We start from the raw sequence: 5,693 nt of genomic DNA on the forward strand, positions 1-5,693 counted from the left end.
GATCACATATATCCTGATTCATGCCTACCTGCTCTCTTCCTCTGCCTAGGTTACCACTGTTGCCTTACTCTGTGGTTTTTCTCTTTGTCTCACTTACCAAGTTCCTTCCGGACTCAGGCGTATTTACTTCCTGTTTACTTTCTTTGTCTTTAATTCTCTTTTGTCACTTTTGACCTGGGCAATTCCAGATCCTGCCCCAATCTCTGCTTAGATTTAATTTACTTGGAAATGTTCTTTGGCATTACTAAAATAACTAAAACCTCTCATCTAAATGTTAATTTAAAATGAAGAGTCTATATATTCTTTATAACATTTCCCACAATCTTTACTTATATAGTTAATGTATGTATTTTCTTTAAGTGTTTGTTTTCCCACTAGTCTTTAAGCTATGAGGTCAGGGGATGTGTTTGCTTTATAAAAAACTAATGGTACTGACATATAGTAGGTATTCAACAAAATTTTACAAAGTGTAAAATAAATGGGGAAATGTCTGGAGAAGTGAAATATCTTGCCCTTATGACTAAAATAATTTTAGACCTTTCCATACTTCTGACCATAGATTCCAATAACTCTTTAGCACTTCTTTTTAATGGTAATAAGATGTCAAAAAACACATATGGAAATCATGGGTAGATATATATATACTGTAATTTCTTTTCAACTTTTTGATTATATTAATGTTCAACTGTATGTTGTAACAATATCATGTTGTGAAAGGATCTCAATGTACTGTGTGTATACTAAGTGGATATTATTTCATGCCCTAGTGTTTTATATAGAATATACATACATGTGCATATATCCATACACATATATATGCACATACATACATGCACATCTGCACACAGAAGCATAAGTATAGTAAGATGCAGTGCAAAATATATTTCTCATTATGAATAGTGATCAAAATGCTTGAAAATTAATATATTATTCTTTCAATAAGCCTTAATAGCCTCAATTTCTTAATTAGCAATTTTTTTCTCTAGGTCATCACCACACTTAAAAAAATCACCATTGGTATCTCAGATCTCTCATCTGTAAAAGAAATTACCAGTACCTTGTAATAAGGACAAAATGAGGGAATCCAGGTAAAGTTATAAGCTTGTATTTTGTGTCATTTGTTACCCAAAATGATAGAATGAGCTTAGGATTCACAACCAACTAATTTTCCTACAGAAAAAAAGCATACATTCTAATTGTCTGAAAGGACCTTTCAATATCACAAAACCACAGCAAGATCAATAATTCAAAGCTCACATTTCTAAATGCATCCAAAGGCTTGGAAGTTGTGTTTTCTAAAAGATAGTATATATACATAAACATACACATACACACACATATGTCCTCTATATCTACCCCCACCTTCACATTCACACACACACACACACACACACACCAGTAAATATTTATTTCCCTTGGGACATGTACATGTAAGTCCAGGAAACACATACTTCTTAGGTGAGGTGTGGGAGAACTAAAAAATGAATTATAAATGAAAGAACAAAATCTTGTGCTTGAAAATCCGTTAGGAATCTGATTCCTACTTCCAATTAGTTTTATGTTTCTATGTCATCAAAAGCCACTATTCTAGAATCTGTCAGATCTTAGTTAATAAATTTTAACCGGATGCTTAGCAGAGGCCAACATATTTCAGAAATGAAAGAAAATTAGCAGTCGTGAAGAAGGCATTTTCTAAGATTAAACTGTCAGGATTTAAATTCCAATTCTGACATTTACCACAAGTGAGATCTTAGGCAAAGTATTTAAGCTCACCTTGTCTCAGATTTCTCATCTGTAAAAGGCACTACCAGTACCTTGTAATAAGGACAAAATGAGGGAATCCCGGTAAAGTTATAAGCTTAGTAGCTGACATGTAGAAAGATCCAAAGAGTATTTGCTACTGTAATTACTGCTATATTTGTGATTATCATTATTAATCCTTTCCCTCAACTCTGACTCATCTGAAGTAGAACAGTATTAATTGAATGCTTTCTAAGAGTAATAATATCAATGAGATTAAGCCTTTTGTAATACCGGCTGTGTCTGCTCTGGTGTGCCCAACACACACAAAAATAGTGATTATCTAGAGACTACGTTTCATGTAACAAACTAGTTATGCTCACTCAGGGGATCAGCTGTTTTTCTCCACATATTATGTATCTGAATTATCTGGACATTGTAGAATTCCCATTGCTTCTTAATTTTGCCTTTGTGGTCAGATAAATCTGGATTAGGTTCCTGGTTCCACCAGTCTCTTGAGATGTGCACATGCATGACATCATGAAATTCTCTGAGCTTCAAGGTCCTTAGCAGCAGAATTTGGATAATAATAATGTCTTCCTTTATGTTCTCCCAGAAGTACATCCTGAGACCCAGCTTTGAATGGAGTTTATAGAGAACAGTGAGGAACAATGAATAGATAGCGGAAAGATGGGGCAGAGAAGGGAAGGTGGCCAGTAGGGGGTGTGCTGCTAAATCTGCTACCACCGAGAGAAATGGGAGCCTAAACCCCCAAAGAAGAGTTTCCACTGCAAAACCCATGCATCACTGGAATTACCCTACTAAGCAGGCAAGGGAGCTGGGTTGTTTGTATACCTACTCATGAGAGTGGATAGTTGATAGCTGCTCTTCAGGGCTGTTAAATCCCAGCCACAGCCGGATTGCTGTGTGCTCATGCAGGTAGCAGGACTTTCTACAGTGGCTGTGGGGTTTGGAGACAGCTGGAGAGCCATCAGGCCCAAGGACTGCTGAAATACACCAAAAGGCCCAAGAGATACGGGTGTGCATCCGAGAACACATGCACAGAGGGTACAACCTACTAAGGCTGTGGGGATGCACACATGAGAAGATGGCTAAACAGTGTTTAGCATTAAAAGTAAAGTGCCTAGGACACAGTAAGCCCTCAAGAAAAGTTTCCTTCATTAAGGTTGCAAAAGGAGGGAATGTTTGGTCTGATTCTTGGATACATTTTAACATGAGCCCGTGTCATTTCTCTTCTGCATGCTCAGTGTGAGATCACTGTCTCTTGCAAATCATGCCCAACGAAAACAATGAGAAAACCTAAAGAATGTTCTAAGTTTTTCATCAATGACTCCACAAAATGTCTCCAAATCCATAACAAGGCAAACGTGTCAAATAGTAGTCTTTCCTGACTAAAATACAACTCCTTTAATTTATCATAGTACCTGCATGTCTAAATTTAATGTTGCAGCTTCAGTGTATTGGAAGATCTAGGTTCCAGTTCCATCAATTCAACACCATACACATCTATTGAGGACCTAGTATGTGCAAGGCAATAGCTAGATGTTGGCGATACAAACATGAAGAAGACACAATGCCTGATTTCTTAAGGAATATCTTCAGCACTGTATTCTTTAAAAACTTCTGGTACAATGAGGGATGGTGCCTGCTATGTCCAGTTTCTCCTCTTCAAAAAGACTTGTAGTAAATACACTATAACATTTTAACAATATAATCACAGTATAATAAAATTGATTAATTCAAAAGGTAAACAATTGCTTAGTTGCATTTTAAGCAAAGCTTTACCAAGCACAAAAGTAATCATATTCTATTACCAAAGTTTCTATTTTCAAAATCATTAAAGCCAAATGAACATACACATTTTTTAGGTATTCAGGTGTTTGCTTTTATCAGATTAAAAAAAACTTGATATTTAAATTACATCTACTAAGAAAGAGAACGTCTCTAAGTGATTTTGCCATTATTTGATTTCACAGAAATAATTCAGAGTTTATTTATGTTACTAGTTGAAAAAAATGTTAAGTACTTCTTTAAAAACAAAACCTACACAGGTGTTTTTCAGTGAGTCTTTTGAGCTGACTGAGGGTTTCAATACCATGGGGCCAGCCCACAATGTTTAAAGAATAAAATAACTGAGGATGGTAAAAAGCATACAATTAAATACATTTAAGTTAAACTGTGATCTTCTAGAGAGGATCACAATTCAGTTTCCCCTGAATAATTCTCTTACCAAGTTGCAGAAATCATAACAGGGAGAAACACCATAAGTTCTGCCCAGAATCAGAGCAGAGGATACCCGTATTCCAAATACTTCACCTTGCTCCCCAGATCTCCTGTGCTGGAAGTGGGGTGAGCGCTCTTGAGAGGAAGAATGGGAGAACCTGCACTTGAGCAACATCTGCCCTGGAACAGACTCAACAGATAATATCTCACCTCATCAATGCAACTACTGAAAAAAAATGTTGGCCACCTCTATGTATGTAAAACATCCACCGTGTTTGGCCTACATTTTTATTTTAAATGATCGACTGTATTTACTGTTGCTATAGTTGTATTTTCTATATTCCTTAGCAAGGTTTGAGCCTCCTTGGGAGGTAGCCAGGAGCTTAAAAAGAGAATAAATTGAGGTAGGACTGGCCTTAGTGCAAGGGGCTCAGGTCTACATAAAAAGACACAAAAGAAATGGAGGCGCACCATCTCCCATGCTAGGGTTTCCCCCACGTGGTAAAGTCCCCAGGGCCTTATGTTTACAAAGAACACCCACCACTCTCCCAAATTACAATGTACTTAACTTGCATGTGGCTTTTCTCCTGGTCATTTCAATGTGAAGGGATTAGGGGGGGCATCCCATAACCGAGGGGGTGGGCTACACAGTCTAAGCTTAGCTGCGCCTTTTGTTCTACTGGCTGGACCCCTCTCGTCCCCCTGACACTGTAATGACTCTGCGCTCTGCTCTTCTTACTCTCGCTCATTTTTCTTTCAGTGTTTAATTCACAAGTTTCCTTTAATTCCCTGATTTTTATTGCAATCAATGAATACGGAAAAATCCCTAAACACATTTAATCTCATAGTCACAAATCTCATAAATTATCAAATCTCTTGCCAAACAAGTCTATTGAGAGCTCTATATGACAAATGCTTCTTAACAATTTCAAACAATCATATCTCACACACTCCAGTGGGTAGTTACTAATATTATTCTTGTTTCAGGGAGTAGGGCACAGAGAGATTAAGTCACTCTCTTGAGGTCTCACAGCTAGGAAGCTTTGGAGTTGGGATGCAAATGCAAGCATTGTAAGAGAAAAACCTACACCCTTAGTCACAATACTTACATTCCCTATTTTCATTTCCCAGTTTTAATACGAAGGAATATTCTAAACAGTGTTGTTCATTAAATAACAGGGAATCATGTGGAAGGGACCCCTGGTAGTGTATTAGATCACCTAAAAACCAAATTCAGGCAAGATAAGGTCTAGACAGGTGGACTAGAGGCCGTGATCTCCTGCCCTAACCACCACTCCCACCCCCTGTTCCTCCATGTAGAGAACCTTTCCCACCCCCGCAGACATTTATTTGCAACAGGCTCTGCTGGGTGCACAGAAGCCCATCTGACCTCACTGTCCCAGTATCACCAAGGATTTAGGCCCAACAGATTCTCTACCCCAGAGATCTGGGGATTGGGTCTACGAGTCCCCACATGGGCTCTACACTTGAGAAGGGGCGTAGACGCATTGGGATGGCCTCACTACAGAGCCAGAGGAGAACAAATTTCATCTGCACACACAAAAGAAATGTGATCCCATCTGACCCTTGAGAGATAAAGGGAGTAACTATAGTTTTTAACTTTATAGCTTCAAGTTACAGTTGTTCCAACCTGTATATATTTCCTGCCTCTGAATTCTTAAGACACACTGATGCTTTTAACAGTTACG

Source organism: Manis javanica, chromosome 5 (genome assembly GCF_040802235.1).
Source record: "Manis javanica isolate MJ-LG chromosome 5, MJ_LKY, whole genome shotgun sequence".
In the NCBI taxonomy this organism is placed as follows: domain Eukaryota; kingdom Metazoa; phylum Chordata; class Mammalia; order Pholidota; family Manidae; genus Manis; species Manis javanica.